Source organism: Larus michahellis, chromosome 16, assembly GCF_964199755.1.
Source record: "Larus michahellis chromosome 16, bLarMic1.1, whole genome shotgun sequence".
Classification (NCBI taxonomy): Eukaryota; Metazoa; Chordata; class Aves; order Charadriiformes; family Laridae; genus Larus; species Larus michahellis.
This window is the reverse complement of record NC_133911.1, coordinates 4,987,908-5,007,523: the sequence shown is the minus strand read 5'-3', so window position 1 is coordinate 5,007,523 and position 19,616 is coordinate 4,987,908. Positions and strand designations below refer to the sequence as shown.

At 39.7% G+C, this 19,616-nt stretch overlaps 1 protein-coding gene across 3 annotated transcripts in view; it reads left to right on the top strand.

Annotated features, from left to right (window-relative positions):
* Nucleotides 1-340: 340 nt before the first annotated feature.
* RERE (arginine-glutamic acid dipeptide repeats) overlaps nt 341-19,616 on the top strand; it is a 241,109-nt gene continuing 221,833 nt past the window's right edge. For all 3 annotated transcript variants that reach the window (XM_074609419.1, XM_074609418.1, XM_074609416.1), the window contains exon 1: nt 341-718. The gene's annotated coding sequence lies outside the window, so the exon portion shown is untranslated. The remainder of the gene's footprint in view (nt 719-19,616) is intronic.

Sequence of the window (19,616 nt, the reverse complement as noted above, 5' to 3'; positions counted from 1 at the left end):
TGCCATGGCAGCAGGGGACGAAGGCCACCTGAAAACGATTATCCCCCCCCCCACGAATCTTTTGACATTTAATTGTTAAACCGACCCAGAGAGGCTCGGGGGGGCGTCGATGTGTGTGGGCGCGCAGGAGGCCGTGTCTGGCGGGTCGGGCCCTTTGTGCCGCCGGGCCCCGCGCCCCTTCCCCGGCAGCGCCCCGGGCCCGCTCCCCCCAGCGCCCCCCCCTCCGCCTTCCCCCTATTCTTTTAAATCACTTCCATCCACTGCACCGATTGGTTCCCACCTCCTGCCGGGTCACGGGGTGTCCCTCTTCCTCCAATGGGGAGGCCGGATACTGGCATGCGGCTCCGGCCTGGCTGCGTTGCTGGGTGCCCGTTCGGTCCGTGCGTGCGTGAGGGAAGGCAGGCAGGCGGAGGCAGCGCTTGGCTGCCTGGACCCCCGGCCCGCCGCCGCCCCTCCTCCTCCTCCACCGTTCCCCCCTCCCCGGCCCGGTTGCCGCCCCGCTCCTCGTCTCCCCGTTAAAATGCCCCTGGGCTGCCGCCGTTGAGAGGCGCCGCACGGGGACCCTGCCGCTCGCCGCCGCCGCCCGGGCAAGAGGGGAGACGCTCCCCCCTCCCCGCCGCCGCCGCCCCGCTCCCGCCCCGCGGCCCCGCCGCTGTCGCCGCCGCTTTGTCCCGGCAGCGAGAGGCAGCCGCCGTTGATGGTGTAGCCCAGCGCCGAGGTAGGTGGGCGCGGAGCGGGGCAAGTTGCCGGGGTTTTGTTGTGGCGGCGAGTCGGGGGTTGAGGGCGGGGAGGGGGGTGAGGCCCTTCCTCGGTGCGGGGATGGTTTATTTATTTGTTTGCCGGTGTTAATGAGTGCGGGAGAGGGGACGAGGGTTCGTTCCGCCCGCAGCTGGGCGGAATGCGCGGGGCTGGCGGCGGGAAGGGCGCGGAGGGGCCGCGGCTGCGGGCGGGGGACGGCGGGGAGAGCGGCTGGGCCGGACTTGTGGCGGCCCCGGGGGTGCCCCCGCGGGCTGGGCCCGGCCCTCGGTGTGTTGTGTGTTTTCTCCTCTGCCAGAGTGTCGTGTCGTGTCTGGCTAATGGTCAGTGGAGGAAGGGCTTAAGAGAAAGGTTTAACTTGTTAACCTCTTAAATAAACGGGAGATTGGGAAATATTTAACCTAAATGGACCCACAGAGGAGGTTGGCTTGTGTGTGTAAAAGATGCACTTATTTTCACGTGTGGTAGGTATGGAATTGTGAAATGAAGATTTCATGCAAATGAATTTAATCATAACATTCTTAGTAGCATAGGAAAGGGTGGTTTTTTTCCTTTCTCTACCCCCCCCCCCCCCCCGTTTCCCTTTCTGAAGTGTGAAAACAAGATGCTCAGGATCAGAAAAGTAGTAGGAGGTAGACAACATGAGAGGCTTCGTTGCTGAAACTGGCTGTTCAAGAAATTGCTGGGAAGAAAACAATATGATTCATTGTTGAAGTGTCTTTTTCCTTAGATTTATTTTTACACACTGGTTGCAGTTATTTTGATTTGCTGACTTCTTATGCTGAGTTTTTCCTCGAAGCAGTGATGTTCTTGGAGATAAGAAGCTCAGAACGTTTTTATGCAGTCAGCAGGCTACTGTCTGATGTCTGTTTACTCCCGAGTTGCATTGACCAATTATTGAAATCAAAGATACTATTTTGCTTGTGCACCAGTGTAACTGAAATGAGGAGCCTCAGTCACTAATGCTTACTGTTACAATTTAGCAAAAATGCTTTCTTAGAACAAATGTGAAGTGACTTAAATAAAATAGTATGCCCGTTCTTAAATACGGCTTTTAACCAGATAAAAATGAACACTGTGTCAAAGAAGTAGTTCTTGGTTGTAAAAGGCGCGTGTCAAATGTCCAGTTAATGTGCAATGTATAATATTTTTTTTGTAGTTCTAGTATTACCAGGCAAACATTTTGGTTTTTTGTACACTGCTCCCTTAGAATTGAGAAATCCATGGTGGTTAAGAGGGGTGGAAGCGTTTCTATAATAATAAAAGCACTTCTGGTAAATACATCTTATCTTGGTTTTACTCCTTGAGTTTATACCTTAAACTATGAATGGGGGTTGATTTCGGTGGCCTGGTTTGGATGAATAGCAGTATTATTTTTTTTTTAGAGATTTGTTGTGTCGGCTGATGAGGTCTGGAGGGAAGAGAAGGAGGTAGATGCACACAATGCCCAGGCTTGGGAGCTCATTGTTCTTTGCCGTACACTCTGCTGTGTTTGGGACCGTGTTCTCGCTCAAACACGGTGTCTTTTTCTTTTGAGAAGTGAAAGATACAGAATGGGAAGCATTTTCTACCTGTTTCCTCCTTCCCCACGGTGGCCTTTTGGTAACCTTGCAAAAAAGCAAAATAGTAAATTAGAAGCTAAAGGGCGCCAAAACATTCTGTATGTTCTTTCCTCCTCCCCTCCCAGTGCTGGCTCTGCTTCTTTCTCTGTCTGCAAGTGAATATATAGAGAGAGGGAGCACATGAGGTGAGACTCGGAAGTACACTCTTTTGAACCTCTCTCAACTTTCTTTCATGTTCTACCTTCTCCCCTCAAATGAAAACCCCAGCTGTCTTGAAATAAAAAAAAAATATTACTCCAGATTTGTATATTAGCTTTGAGATGTTTGGTCTGGAGGCACGTGTGCAAGGGAAACTGCTGCCAAGGGAGAATACTTCAGATAAATGCATTGGGATGACAAAAGTAAAAGGAAGTGTGCAGAGGTGGGTTTCAGTGTACACATAGTTTCTTTTCTTGATGATTGTTTAATGTTTCTGTTTTTACAGCAGCATCCCTAAGAAAAAAAAACACACCCAAACAACAAAGAAACCCACAAAAAACCCCACCCCACACACAAACAAAACAAAAAACCAAAAACCAAAAAACCCACCCAATTGTCGAGTCACAGCATATCTGGAGTTGGAAGGGACCCGTAAGGATCATCAAGTGCAACTCCCTGCTCCTCGCAGAACTGCTGCTATAGTGTGTGCTGAAGCTGTAAAGGAGCCACTGCTGCACAAGGGCTTGAGCTTTTGAGTTATTGAGGTGTGGTAATATCTCAGTTAGCTCACTGATAATTTCAACCAGCTGGTGGTATTGAGGTATGCAGAAGGGGGTAAAAAAATAACGTGGGTGTCAAGGAAAAGATGCCAGTGTGCTAGATCCTTTGGAAAACAGGCAGCAGTGGCTGTCCTAGTTTAATTGGGAGGCCTCAAAGTTTTGATTTTGACTCTTAAGCTGACTTCAGTCTATAATTGGGGTAAATGACTTCAGTTTACTTGCCTGAATAAAATCAGGTGGTGAATGTCTCTGGATTAAGGATGCTTTTTTTTTAATATATATTTCTACCATGTGTATAGCTTTGGTGTGGCTAGAGATCATTTTAACATTATTGCAGGCTGTTGTCTGCATGAATGCTACGATTTGAGTTCACAGAGAGGTACAGTGAAATACTTACGCTGTGTGTCTGTGGCTTTGTGATTCCTATGGCATGTGAATTCGAGGGATAGAGTGACTGAGAGAGGGATAACTCTCCACGTGGACAAAGCTCTTGATATCCCTGCACAAAATGGGAAGCATTTCTTGGGCAGAAAAGGTAAGTGGAGCTAGAAGAGACAGACCTGCCTTAAACAGTAATTACGTAGCTGGATTAACAAGTGGTGATTTCCTTGCATCCGAGGGTTAGTTTTATCTTAGTGGGGGTTTTCTATGCCTGCAGAAGTCTATCCTGTGGAGTTGTGGGTGTACATGCAGTGCTGCTGCAGCAAAAGACTAATAATCAACAACGTTTACGAATGTGAAGAGATATGGCGTGTGTAACTCTTAATGCTGATTACAGCTCAGGTGAGAAAAATGGCATTCTGATGTTGCAGTTTAATAGTTGAGTTTTTTTAATAACACACTGTTTGTTAATTTACTATCCTAGCTATAAACCGCATCTTTCTGTTCTAGACATACTGGGTAGTTGTTTTTCCTGTAAAGAAGTTATTTCACTTTTGGGAGTGGGAGGAATAAAGTGTGCTGTGAGCATATAGAAACGTGCAAGTGTGTGTTACTGGCTGCGTAATGGCACAGCAGAACCGGTGTTATTCTCTCAGCAGAGCTGTTTGTACATTAAGATTGCCTGAGGGTAGCTTTGATTTCATTACGTGCCATATTTAAGGACAGTGTAAGCTTCAGTAACATGTTACACTCTGTGTCATTGGCATATGAATACAGTACTTGAATTGTAGTTAATTTCTAGTTCAAAAAATAATTACAATTGGAAAACAATTAGTTATTATGCGATCCTGAAAACAGATGAGTGAGCGACTCATAAATTTAAAAGGGGTGGTCAGGGTTGGAGTTAGCCTTTAAAAAAAAAAAAGACAATCAACCCTCTAACTTTCTAATGTACAGGGTTGTTTTTTTTTTCTTTTTTGTATGGTATCCTGGTTAGACTAAGTGTTTTTAAGGTTCAGCTATTTTTCACTCTGGTTTTGCTATGGAAATATATTGCAGTTGTTTCAGTTGCATGAAGCCTAAACAAATCACCCTGCTTGACTTAAAGGGATGCTTAGTATCTGACTTTAGCGCAGAGCTTAAATTTAAATCAATAGGCTTAAAATACGGTATGTTTACAAAAAAAGCCCTATCTTGGAACCAAAACAGAGCAAAACCCCTATTGATTGGAGACCTGCTTATTTAGTGTGTTTTTTTTTAAAGCTGCTGGAAATGAAGCTTGTACTCCACTGATGTTGAGTTGTTTTGTTGCAATAGGGAGATTGATGTTGGTGATGTGGACGATATCAGGAGGAGGGGAGTGTGATTAGATGCAGTTTGGAAATGGTGTTTTCAGCAAGTTGTTAGTAAAAAAAAAAAAAAATCTAGCTGCTTCTTGGAGTGATAGGAGGTGTTAGGGAGCAGGATCTACAACGCGGTATTGTGCTCTTTATGTTGGTTTGCCAGCAGCATTTTACACAAGCTTTTATAATGTTGGTAGCTGTGCCCAACTGCTCTTTTCAGAGAGGCTGATGTATGAACAAAGGAGCAAACAAGATAGGAATACTGTGGTGGCTCCTTTTTATTTATAAGTCTACTGGGGCAAGGAATTTCTCTAAGTGACTGAAAAAAAACCCAAACAGATTGAAATATTAGCTGAGTATTTCAGTTTCAGTAGGTGTTGTTTGTTTTGGGGATTTTTTCTTGTTTATTTGTTTGGGTTTTTTTAAACACAAATGCCTGTTTAGCTCACTGAGCATCCAGAATAGCATGTTGACCTAGAGAAAAGTGAAGCTAGCCTGGATACAAACATCAGTTTTCCTTCTGTGCCTAATGGGGATAATGACGGGCTTTTTTGTGGTGAAATTCTTGGAAATGTGTGCATGAAATGCACTGTGTCAGAGCTGATGGTGTTTCTCTGAATTCTAGGCATAAAGGGTTGCAATTGTATTTGCCATCTTAATTCTGTTAAAAGTGCATCTCTGAAAATGTAGATCGGTTTAGGTATTGCATAAATTTGGTAGATTAAAAAGTAAGTTTTTATGATTGAATTATCAAAAATCAGGTAATTCTTTGAATGCGTAGGTTGTCTTTTGTTCTCCCTATGAATGAGAGGCTAGTTCACTGTTTAAGATTCGAGGTAAGTGGAAGAAAATGAGTGCTCGTTAATTTTGAGTTCTTAGGCAAGTAGATTAAATACATAGATTAACTATATTTTTTTAAAAAATGTTATAATGGTATTATCAATCCCTGATACTGATAGTCAATTTTGGCCTGTTTCAAATACGTAACAGGATTTCTGTTTTAGAATGATGGGTGTTACGTGGTCTTTTCTAGTGCACGCAATGAAGGTTGTGGCATAAACTTATTTTCATGACGGGCAGTACTAATGAAGCTTGTATTCTAGTAGCTCTTTTGAGGACAGAAGAGCTTGTAAGTCCTGAAGTTTGCCCCCTTCATCCCTGTTACCAGTTACTTTTTCTTTGCCCCTGTCCTTCATAACACTTGGATGGGCAAATGGACGTGGATGTGCCTACAGACTAGCTGGCTGCTAAGCAAAACTTAAAATGCTGGTTTCTGTCTGGCCATGCTGTAGTGGGGATGCAATTAATTAGAGAGTTTTTTCTGATCCATCTGCGGGTTTGCACAAAACTTCCAGGAATGTCGGTTATTGCTGAGATGACTGTTGTGGCAGGCTTGTTTGAAATTCATTACGCACCAGAAGTTACTGGCATGAAATGAGAGGATAAGGGAACTGGGGAGGGGAGGAGAGGGGAAAGTGAGGTGAATTAGGGAGGCTTATTTTCTCTGAGAAACCATGTTAAAGAAAGAGAAAGGGAGTTCTGTCATCTAGTGCTAATAAATATTTCTGTCTGCATGATGAGCAGTTTCTCCTTTCTGTTCGTCTTTTTATTATGGCCAACTGTTTTGGGGTGGACACAGACAAGTTCTTGGGAATTTGGCCCATCTTCCTGCAGATCATCTTCCTTTTTTTTTTTTTGAGCTGTTTGGAAGCATTCTTAGTGATCAGCTGGTCTGGGAGCAGGCTTAAATACATAGGGGAACATTCTTGTTGTATATTATGCTAAAATGAATAAAAACATTAAGGAGCAGAATTTATTAGTGAGAAGATGCTGTTAAAACTTTAGAAAACCAAGCTTCTGTTTGGTTTGACATGACTCTTGGTGTGTCTGTGTTTATACCAGTTCTCCAACAAATGAATTCTTATCTAGAGTAAGCCTAATTCGTATTAGGGGACTGAAAAATGGTACATCTTATTTGATCTCAGATATCTTGCAAGTGTTATATATTAAATTCCTTGGCAGATATTGTATATTAAGCTCTTGATCCTACAGTCAGATTTCTGTACAGGAAGTCACGGTAGTCTGAATGTGTGTACGGGAATGGATGGTGGAATCTACTTAGTGGGGATTGTTAATAACGCACATCACGATGAATGTAAACTATATACATTCGTGCCTAATGTGAGGTAGGGGCATGTGAATGAGTTAGTGTAGGGTAAGTTGCTGTGTAACTTACTGAATGTTAAATATAGAGCAAGTGTTCACTCTCAATGACAGCAGATGTGAGAGGTGCCGGTTTTCTTTCTCTGAAGGACGGGTAACTTCAAGCAGCCCTGTTTACCTCTGTCCTTTAGTAAATAGCTCTGGGCGCTTAACACAGAGTGGCTGTGACTCATGGGACCTCATCTGCGCATTTGTACCTGGAATAAGCAGTCCGTGCAGTACTACTCATTCCATAAGCACCCATCTATTACCTAAACTGACAAATTGTCTTGTTTTAGCTCATATCTTAAAAATTTTGACAAAAGATATTTGTAATGTTGGCAATAGAAGCTCTAGTGAAGAGAGGTTTTAAGTTTTCTTTTAAGTGACTAACAGTTCAAAGCACGTAGACTGTGGGACAGCTAAAATGTGTAGCAAATAGTAGACTTTTAGTGTTAAGAGTTGCAGCTAAAGGCATTGAGTCATTCTTTTGATGCCGGAGATAGGTCTTTCCTATACTGCTGCTGAAATCACAGTGGTCTAGAGGCATCTCTTAAGACTGTACTTTGTTTTTAACCTGAGCATTTGTGATAATTACGTGGCTGCATTGCTATGTAAAACAGGATGATCTAGACTTGAGTGTATTGGTGTGGTGGAATAGAGAATTAAACCAGAACATGATGGTTTCTGTCAAAGCCTACTGTTTTGGCAACCAGTTGAAAGAAAAATGGCAAGTTCAGTTAGTAATTAACTATGTATTATAGGATGCTAGGGGATCAGAAGCTTTGTTCTAAATATCAAAGTTATTAAATATATGTGTTTAAGGATTATGAATCTTCTTAAACAAATGCGTATATGACATTAGCCTGCTGATACCAACAACCACAAGGGACTAGAATACATGGTGTTGTTGATTAAATGCCTGTTTTGCTTGATTTAGGAGTCTCCATCCATTCGTGCATGTTAACACGAAGTGTCATGAATATGAGAGAAGAAAGTGGTGGTACATCATAGAATTTTAAGTGCTTTAAGGGTTGTCTTTTTCCAGAAAATTAAACCCAGTAAAAAAATCACGGTGCCCAGGCAATTGGGACTTTTCAGATTTGCTTTGAAATAAGAAAGAGCACTTGGTGTGTGGGAAGGTTCTTCAGGGTAAATGCTTCATGGTGATAGTGTGGACACACATCAAACACTTTCCTATACCTGCAATTGAAGAGCGGCTCTCTGAGCTTGGAAAACTTGGAATTGAAGGGAGCTCCTTTTCTTTTAAACTTATGCCTTCCACTGTGTGTGAGGGTTGGTTGTTTGATTTTTTTGGTTGTGGGTTTTTTTTTATATTGGTGCTCATCTGTTGTTTGGAAGTTTTTAATGCCCAAAAAAACCTTAACCTGTCTCTTGGAATTCTACCCGTGTTCCTTTATAATTCTTCAGCTTGTTTTCCCATCCCCTCTGTCTGCAATAGCTTTAATGCAGGTATTTCACCTCATGTTCTTGTATGATCTAGAATTGAGGTATGAACTTATAAGTATGAAAGAATCTTCAAAGTATGGAAGTAGAAGTATGAATTTATGTTGGAGAAATTGCTTGAAACTTGAACACTTACCTGGTTAAGGCCCAGTATCTGAGAAGATTCTGCAAAGAACACTTTGCCTTGCTCCTTGATCTTGGTAAATTTAAAAATGGGAAAGGTCACAGGTTCTTTAGGTGAACAAAACACCCACAATTTAACAATAGTTGTGTGTTGTTCTGATACTGGATATCTCTGTGCCACGATGGTGCATCTTGTATAAAAAGGAATGCAATGTCTCTATTAGAGATCCTCTAATGAGGTCGGTGCAGGAGACTTAAACACGTAATCCTCACTTTTACAAACTGGGAGTGAGATGCAGGAAATCTAATTTATGTCTCCAAGGTCATTCACTTTGACAAAACTTAATAGACCGGCCTCTGACTGTTCCGTAAGTCACTGAATTATGCTACTTGCCTTCTAACGTGAACCCTTAAGATGAGAAACTTTACCGGATGATAGAATGAACCTAAAGGTATCCATACATTTTAAGATTTCTGTGAGTCCAATGCCTAGCTAGTAAGAGCCATCAGGAAACAAATTGGCTTGCTTTAAGAGTGGTTTGAGCTGTGGGTTTGGTTTCTAATGTATTTTATTTGTAAAACTTAAACTATAGGTTTATTATTGTCACACCCAAGTTTATTTGAAGTTACTGGGAAAAAAACCCAAATGGGCATGGTTTTAGTAAAGTAAAACCCATTTTGTCTTATTTTTTTTGAGAACTTGATGTGATTTTCCCCTTGTATTTGTGATTAATCAGGGAAACCTCCTCCCCTCCCCCTTCTTTGTTTGCAGTGTTTTCTGTGACTCAGTTTCCATGGTAAATTTTATATTCCCTGCTGCTTAATTCAACTGAACTCAGGGCAGAAGCTATGGAAGGCTTTCAGAGGATGACAGTAGCAAAAACTGTTCAAAGCTGCTCTTGTGTTGGCTGGCCAAAGCTAGACTAGGGTATTGTTTCAAAGGCTAAAATTTAAATTGAAGGAATGGAGTGAAAAGGGGCAAACATGGATAACTCAATGAAGGTGCGTGTTTGTGAAGAAACATGGATGGAGTGTGGTAGTGGAAGTAGTTCTCCTAAGGCAGAGATGCAAATAAAAGAGCCTACTATCTGAATATAGGGAGCATGGACTTAGGGCTTTTCTGTTTATAGGCAGTCTCTTGGTGTTGGGGGGAGGTTGCAATACATGCTTCTGAATAATATTTGGATTAGAAAAGGGCCAAGTCAACTGTTACCATACGCTCTTGGAAGAAAACTTAAGCGGAATCCAAGTTCTCGTCTGACCTGCTGAAACAGTCCTGGTTGCTGTTTGAATGTCTTCCTCAAAGTTTTGAGAGATTGTAGGAGTGCAGTAGGTGAAAAGATAGTGGTGCGCATAGTCTAGTAATTTTAAGATTTTATTTTTATTGTACTAATTTTTAGGGAGGTGCTAGAGTTACCAATGATATCTTGCTATATGTCAAATGTCCTGTAGCAGGTCAGTAGAAATGTATGTGGCTTGTAACATATTTATTTTGTACCTCTGCTTATACTTTTTTCATAATTATGCCAGTTTCCCTACTGTAGGTTTTGGTATTCTACCTGGTGTTATTATTTTTTGGTGATTAATGTCAATGTTTGAGGATATGTGTCTTTTTCCTTGATTCTCAGTCTGTATCACAGCTTACCTTCCATGGCTGGCTTTGTAAAATACAGTTCTGTAAACAGCGTATCTCCTCGTTCTTCTGGTTGGAAAAAGTCATTTGATTCCTATTTCCTGCTTCTCTTCATGTTGAATAGACTTAGTCTTTTATTGTTAAATTTTATTGTCTAACTGCATGCTTGTCTTTCCATGTCTGTAATATATGAAAAATGAAACTGGCTCCACTTGTATTGTCATTGTATGTCCCTTCTCTCCGTGCAGGCTTGCTTCAATTAATGAGAGCCCTCTTCTCTTCCCTACACTAATTATTCATCAAATAACTCCTTCCATAGCTTTTGTCCCAAAGTACGAGTTCAGTAAGATGTGGAAAGTAATTACTTTTGTGTATGTTTAGTGAGGTCTTCTGAGTCCTGGTAAGTTATATTCACACTTTTCCTTGCTGGGACTTTTCTGATGCCCAAATGCACGTTAGGTATTCTTGAATAGAAGCAAAGGCTGGGAGGGATTACTAATGAATGAGGCCTCTTGTTTATAACATTCAGTTGAAATTAAACATGTTTGCTATATTAAACCCCAAAGATATTTTAATTAGGTCATATATTTAATTCCTGGAGATCATAAAGGGTCATGCTACAGGTAGACAACAAGAAAGACTGGAAGGATTGTATGTTGTTAATTCATAACAAGAATTTAGATGTCGTTGGTATTGCAATATTAGGGTTGTGTTCCAGACACTTTAAAAAAAAAAAAAAAACAAAAAAACAAACAAAAAACAACCGACAAAAACACCACCACAACTTGCTGCATAAACTTGAGCTGAACAACACATTGCAATTGTGTCTTTCTGGTTATGAGAGATGTGATGATACTCTGTCATTGTTATCAGGAGGCTTTATAGATGTTAAGCAATATGAAAATGCTAATTTTTCGTATCTGTTTACTTTGCTAATCTGAAAATGTATGTTAACTTAGGTATACATTACATATTTCCTCTTTGTGCTGATCCTGAAGGAGCCGATTACTGCTTTAAAAGCAACACAAACCAATCCTCCCAAGCCTAGCAGCTTGGCCACCCCCAAATACAGAGAGAACTTGACTTGATGTCTCAGAACCATGAAAATCTGTGCTGTGGCAAACCTTTAGCTTTCTTTCTGTGGTATGTTATTGTTTGGTACAGAGGACCAGCAAGCTCTAAAAATAATGATGAAATATGTGGAGATTTTTTTTTATTTTTTTAATGGCAGTTTGTGCCAGTGGGTTATAGAAACAATAGGTAAACTCTCAGGAACCTGTTGTTCTACTGGCTAAGAAATGACTACACTTAAAAAATATAATTCGAGTAGCTCTCTTTTCAGTTTATTGTGGTTACTTGCACCTTCCCCCCCCAGTGAAGAATGAAGTTCTTTTTCTATTTTACCATGTTAGTATTTTTTTTTCTTCCTGTTGGAACATAGCAGTGAGGTAAGATGTGCTTTGAAGTATGGATGTTGGTTTGATGTTGGGTTTTTTTTCCTATATTGATGTCTGGAGATTGATATATATGAGGTGGTATATTTGCATCAAGGCACCAATGAGCTGTGTTCCCTGTGGCTGTAGCTCATGGCTTTCTCACTGTATCTTTTAATTTAAAACATGGTTGTTCTTTCTTTTACTTCAAAATCTAACTCTGATAGCAACTTTCTGTTGTATCTTTGCATTTGTTACTTTGCGTCTTGATGTATCATCAATGTCCATTTGGTATTATTTGTCCATATCAAAGTAGTTAAGGATTTTCTCATAACAGCAGCTGTAGAAAATATCTATTTCTTCAGTATTGAATGGAAATTATTCTTATTTTTTAAATGCCTGTTCTATTAGCTACCAAAATTGAGTTATATTAAATTTTCTTCTTAAAGTTTTAGAATAAATTTCTAGCTTGCTATTTTCCATGGTTCTCAGAACTGTTTTCTGCTACAGTTCTTGTCCTGAATTGAGTTTACCTTTAAAATCAGCTTTGTAGGAATTACTGTGACTTCTTACTCCCTGGTTTACTTATTTGTGCTTTTAGCTGAAAATATATGCCTCTATGCTTTGTAATAGCAGGATGTCTCTAGGTATTGCTAATGGAGAGCTCCTATACGTAGTCTCCCTCTTGTTACTAATTGACTATTTGCTCATTCAGAGGACAGTTCTGAATCAATACTGGAAATACATTCTGAGTAACATTCTACCTCCTTAAAGTGAATGAAATTGCGATTTTGCTTTCAGGTGTACAAAGGTGAAGATATAAATTTTGAATGAGCTTTCCAAGATGGAAAGAGGTGGTGTTGCCCATTAGTGAGCTAAGGAAAGCCAGAAGGTTACTTCTATGTATATGTTTGCTTTTAATAAAGATATGTTCTTTAGAATCTAGTTCAGTAGGAACATAATTTGAACCTCATTTAAATATGTTTCTTTAAAATCAGTCTGTGGCTCAGTAGGTGTATAAAGAAGAAAAATTGTATTCTCTGTAGCCTGCTTTCCCCTCTTGTCCCCAGGTGAGAGGAAGGAAGGGTTCCAGAGAAGAAAATTAGTCAGAAGAGATTAATACTTGCAGTGCGGAAAACAGACTGATCCTTCTGTGATCTTAAGTTTCTGTTTGAAGTCCAACCAGGCCTATTCTCTGTGTGGCTGCGTGTATCTTTGAGCTTGTGTAGCCTTTTGTCTGGTCTGTGATTAGAAGAGGTGGCGGCTGTAGTGAGCTGGTGTCACAAGTAAAACCAAAATATTCCTTAAGCTCTAAAATAAAATTTGGCATACAAACAATTACCAGAGAGCGTGTCTAGGGGTAAGAGGGTTTCTTTCTCCTTTTCTGAAGGTACTCAGGCATGTGTATGAGTATGCATGAGTTGTTGAATGTGATCTTTTTCTTTCTTTTTTTTTTTTGAGAGACAAAATGAAGACAATATCCATTGTGTTCATTTTCCACACTATGACAATACATAAAGACACCAGACTTAAAAGATACCTTAAAAGTGTCTCTTCACTGTAGCAGCAGATCCCTTGTCTTCAGCGTTTAAGTTCAGGCAAATGCCTTGGTAATAAAAAGCATTTTGAATTTTGAAAGTAGTGGATTTTCATGTGGGAAGAACCTATTTGGGTAGCATCACTTACACATCCCTTTGAGATTGTTCCCTGCTTAGTTCCTTGATGTTAACAATTCTCAGGTCATCAGTTCCTACTTGCAGAAATAGGACTTTAGGGGCCAGTCATCCTTAGCACAGTCTGACTTCTGTAGCTGTGGAAAAATGTCTTATGTTTCAAAAGACTGCAGATGTGAAGCATTTGTCAGAAAGAACTTGCAGAGCATGGTACGTGGCCAATATGCTCGCTGTAGTGACTTGATTAGCTATGAATTTGGACTGTAGATAAACTGGCTGTCAGGGTGGACTCTTAAGTGTTGTCTCTATAGCACTGAACAATTTTTTACTTTTTTTAAACTACTGCTATCAAAACAAACCTCTACTACTACTGGGACTGAACACTGCAGAAGCTAGTATTGGGAGTTTTCACATTAGTGAGAAACTGCTTAGAGATAAAGGGTGTGCAGAAAGCCTGACATTTGAGGGTAGCACTGGGTAATGAAATACATAAAATCATTTAAGAGAAGGAAGCTGATGTACGCTATTACAGAGCAACATCTAAAGGAGTCGGTTTCAAAATGTGAAAGGACTTCCTACGAGAAGTAGCACCCTTCGCCAATCCCTTAGGAGCTGGATATCCATCTGAATTATGTTTGTTCATTATGATTAGTTGAGTATATTCCTGAAAAAACAAAGGCTTTGAATAGTCTTGCTTTTTTTGATGATCCTGAGCTCGAGGAAACCCATGTTTCTCTGTAGTGGTAACTCATTTAGCTGTGTCTAAAATTTGATGCTGCCTTGTAGGAGGCAAAAATATTTGCTATGCATTTAGTTCTCAGGGAAGTGTCATAGCTGAAACATGTTTAAAGAAATCTGCATTAGATTAAAAGGTTTAATTTTGCTTGCTTGTGCACATATATTTTTTTTTTTTTTACCCCCTCCAACATGGGAAATTGCTATTTTCTCAGAGTGAAAAGAGCTCATACCATAGTCTAATCCAAAAGAGCTCATGCCATAGTCTAATCTAAAAGAAGATTATATGGAAAACTTACTGGTTTGGGTAGTGTGCTTCTCAACAAGAAGTGTCAACTCACCTACAAATCATTTTATTCTATGTGTGTCAGGATAGTTTATTATAGATATATTTACTTTTCTATGTTAAAGAGAATTCCGTTTGTGACTTTGAATAACTGTAAACTGGAGAATTACATGGCTGAAATCTTTGAGGTGAGAAATTGATTCAGGTTTGGAATACAGTTCGAGTCTGTATTGGTGACAGGTTTGACTGTTCGCACCACACAGAAGGGTAGAGTAAAGCTTTGTACTTCATGGTCAGAGCAGCGAAGAGAAGGATACACACATTGCCTCTTGCATGTCCATTGTGTGGCTAGTGTTGACCCAACTTGGACTACTTATTGCTTGCCACAGGTATGAGGCAGTGGCTGTGGTAAAGGCAAGCAGAAAAAGCTTTCCGGAGACTTTCAGACAGTTTGAAATATTTCAAACTGGGTTTAGAAGAATGGGGAAGAGCTGTGGTGATGATTACTAGGGGAGCTTGGGAGCACAAAATCTATTTATGGAAACAAGCCAACACTTAAACAGATCTGTAAAGGCTTGTCTTCTGATCAGCTTTTTAATGTGAAAAGAGCCCTCCAGTTTGAATTACAGGGCTCTGGTTAAATGATTACATGAGGTATGTTTAAAAATAGCAAATGTATTTTATGTCCAGTCAAGTAAGGTTCTTGGCATTCAAAACTCAAATCTATGTTGACTTGCATCTGACAGCCAAGTGGCTCAAATTCTATATTTCTTGAAGGAAAATTGCTTTTTCTAAATTTTAGATTAATTCCATTGTAGTCTGTAACAAAAAATAATCTTGTACTGGATTTTCTTTAAAAGAGTAGGATCCATAAATCTGCAAGCATGCTTCAGTTCAGCTATTTAAAATATGGGTTTTTTAATGCTTATGCTAAGGCAAGTTATAATTTGTGAGTACTGTTTTTTTTTCAGTGTGAAATGGTCTGTTGAATACTTCTTTAGCTTGTTTCTGTGCACTTCAGTTTGCCAGATTAACAGAGCTATTAATAATAGCCACTCTTGCTTTCTCAGCATGAAGGAGTTGGTGAGCATGGAGCTATATGTAGTTTGTATTTTTAATTAAACTTGTACTGGGATTATCTTGTATTACCAGTTACCTTCTAGAAGATTATGTTCATAAAAGGTTCATGAGTTGTTAAGTGGAAGAGATTAAAGTGATTGTTGGCACGTTAGTAGAACTATTTGTTGCCTACGCAGCATTTGTTCATAGCTTTTATTTGCCAGTAATGGCAGACAAGTAAAATGCAAGCATCTGAATTTTAAAATCTACATTAGCTGACAAAACCAGGCTGTATTTCGGAATGATTGTCGTCTTTATTACTATTATTTTTTAATGTGATGTTTAGCTGTTTAGAAATATTGAGTGGAAGAATAGGTTTTGTTTTTTCTATGTTTTTGTGTACTGTTACTTTGTGATGATCCTCTTAATGGTGTGACCAGAGAAGTATTTTATTAAAGAATGTAAAACCACTTAAAGCATGGAGGGCACAAATGAGCATAAAGGACTGATGAGCAGATTCTGGAGAAGATAGCTTCCATTATAGTGGACTTGTAAATCCTTGCTGCACTGGTCAGTTAGTCAATATAGGAAAGGCATTGAAGGAATCCTGCGCTTGGATAAATAATATGTTGAAATACGGCGCTTCGTATTATTATATGTGTCTAGATCTGTTTAGAATTAACGGTGAAATACGTTGCCGCAGTAATGAAGAATCCAGTGGGTGTCTCTGCTGTTATCAAAATCTATTAGAGAGTTTAGCTGTGCGTGAATGCCTTTCATTGTTATGCTTTCGATTCATCCTAGAGCAGTATAAGTAAATGGCATCCATTCTGTGCCGATATAAACAGTGCCTATATGCTTTACAAACAATGACGTTACAGTTTGAGTAAACATCTGTTTAGCTTTTAATAATGGATGCCAGGCTGGTTGTAGAACTTTTAGCCACAGTTGCATGTATTTTGGCTGCAACAAGGAAAAACAAATATGGGTGATGATATGGCAAACTTCTATGTTGCCTGATTATGCACAGATACACTGTGGAAATGTGACCTATTATTTTTGAAAGGTAATCAGTGGGATGAATTCTTGTGTGTAGAGTGACTTGTTAATGGATATAGTAAAAACAGTTTCTAGCATATTCTATGATACTACAGAAATGTATTGCACTATTCTGTTCTGTATGTTGCCTTCTAAAAAATAAGTTTCCCTCCCATTTTTAACAGGAAGTTCCCTTGTAGTTCTTTGAATTTGTGTGGGCTGGGGGGAAAGGAGATCTATCTGTACAGGAATAGACTTGAGTCAGTGCATCATAGCAGACTTGCGCCAGCATCGTGTGATACTAATGCTAAGCCCACTGTTTGAAACGATGACTGTGAAACTTGACATTACCACTAACTCTTCCACATGCTAATACGCTTATCTCAAATTTGGAGATGTTTGATATGATTAAGAATCCTAATCTTAATTGCTCTTTGGTTGCCAAAAGTGTATTCTCTTAACAATACATCCAATTTATCTTCATCCGGCTTTCCTTCTGCCCCGTAATGATGGTTGCATTATGTTGTCAGTGTAAGCGTGTGCCTAGCTTACTGAATTTACAGAAAGACTTTGTGTTATGTGACGGTATCTAGCGGTCATGTATTAAGTGAGATGTGTGTGAGGTTAATTTGAAAGCTTATAAAGCAGTGACCATTCCTAGCGTTCTGCTCTGAACTGTGAAAACACTATTTTTGTCCGTAGCAACCTGCAAAACCAGATTTTCATTGCAGAACTTCTGATGAATGCATCACTGTTTTGAAATGTAACTTGTGTTTTTTAATATATACATGATAGCTAGTCACCACATGGTGGCAATTTTCTCAGTAAAGGAATTTGTGTGGGTAGAACGTCTGATCTTTCTTTGCTCAAATATGAAGAATGCAAACATGCTTTACGTTAGGCATATTAGTTACATTGATAACTCTGTTTTCCAGATGTACTGAGTTCAAGAAGGGGGTATATATCAGAAGGGACTATCAAGAAATTAACATTACATCTGTCTTTGAATTTAGCATTTCATGCATGCATGTCTAGCTGGTAAAATGCTAAATGCAATTTTTTCAATTATGAAGGCTTAGAGATTATTTTCTGAGATTCTAAAATAAATAATATTTAATACATAGCGCAAAAGGAGAATCTGGTTTCTTAATATATGAACACAAAAATGGAACCAGCTGCAAAGTTATGCCACCCTGATGCAGCTTTGATGCTACGTTTTTAGCAGCAAATGAAATATTGATACCTCTTTCTCCCTCCGCACCTTCCAGTACACTCTTAAAGTTTTTGCAGTTGTGTTTAAGTTTTTATAGAACAACCGATCAAGCTTTTGTAATTTTTTCACTAGCTCTTCGTGAATATTAAGAGTTAGTGTTTGTAGTTTAGGGGGAAAAAAAGCTATATGAGCAGTTTTCTTCTGTACGTAGGTGAATCTGTGAACAAGAAAACTGCAGAACTTTGTAAGCTCAAATGAAACATGTTCATATTGGTAAGAAGAATGATGTCCCTCGGCTGCAGCGAAATCATACCCAAGATCAAGTAAACAGTATATGAAATGAAACTAGCAAAATGGAAAATAAATGTGTAATTATATCACAAATGAAAGACAGATGTTAGGAACCCAGGGATTATGAGGGCTGGTATGAAAACCATGCAGCAATGTGATGCTTGTTTGAACCATATGTTAGCTCTCAAGTGTGAGTTATATACCACTGAAACGGTTCAGGATACTGGGGAAAAGTTCTTACGCTTCTGAGGATTAGGAAAGTAGAGAGGTTAAGAGGAGATTTATAAGTCTGTCAGAATATTCTGCTAGGACTGGAGACGCTTGAATTCAGTAGGACAGTGAGCTGCCTACTGCAGAAAATCATTAGGCTCTGATGGCAGGGTGTACAGGTAGTCTGGCTCACGGTACTAGCAAGGTTGTGAAGAGTTCTGATTTTGTCACTGTTGGCTTCTGAGCCTAAGCAGCTTCACGTAGCTCTTGAGATTAGTTTAGCCCGTCCCCAAATACCTCATATCTAGCAGCTAACTTGTAGTTATGAAATGGATTCACTAAATGCTCTTTCCTTACTATCGAAGAAGCTGAAATTTCACAATACTTAACAAGCTCTTTTTACTGAGCTAAAGGTGACACTGCAGCGTTGTAACTAAAGTGGAACTGGAGGATCACTGACAATGTTTTTAGGTCCAGCTGTAAACTCTGTAAAATACTTAGTCTGCTAAATCCTGATGTCTTCATTTAGTCCTTATTGCAGTGGAAATTAAATCAGTGGGAAATATTTCAGGGACTGGTCCATACTGACCCAAATATTAGCAAACTGATTCTTTTTTTTATTTATGTAAGTTGTATTGCCTTGCTTTTTAATTTTTTTAGAAAATACTGTAGCAAACTGACTGCTCAAGTTGTCAACCGCAGGCTGAACAAACATGCTAAGGTGACATGACTGGAAGTGCAGTGCTTTCTCTTCTGAGGTATTGTTTGGCTCTTGTATGTACGAGTATGTGTGTTTTTGCAGCTTTATGTCTAAGTGGATAGTCAAAGGTTTGAGGTTTCTGAGGTGCACAGAAGATCACTCATTCTGTGTGCTTTTTAGCTTATTGTAGCTTGATGACAGCGTTGAATTGAGCACTATGAGAAATTGGTTCTGATGTGAAAATTTTCCCCCTTTGTACTTCTCCTTATGTTGTTCTGCTCACCTCGTATCTTGCATTGGGGAAAGCAGGTATCAGACAGAACCCGAAAATTAAGTTTGAGTTGGATCAAGTTGCCATGTGATAGTTAGTTTTGTAGAGGCCAAATTAAAATCAACACTGAAAACATTCTTTTTGGTTTTGTAGTGGTTTATCTACATGTACCAACGAGGTGGGATGCAGATTGGAATGTCTGTAGCGATACCCTGTGGCTTCCGTATAAACCTGTAGTTCTAAGACCTTGCTTGATTTCTGTAGACACTTGCTCTTCAATGTCAAGCTCTGAAAAGCCCACTCAGCAGGGGAGATCTTGTCTGAATTGTGGGTGTTGATCTTTCTGCTTAGTTTGTTTGCTCTTCTGCAAGCAGTTTGTACAAAAAGTACCTATCACATAGCTTGCTTTTGGTTTTAATTTGATGCAGGCTTTCCCATCTGTCTTCCTGCAAATTCCCTTTCCTAGTTTTTTGTTAGTTTGT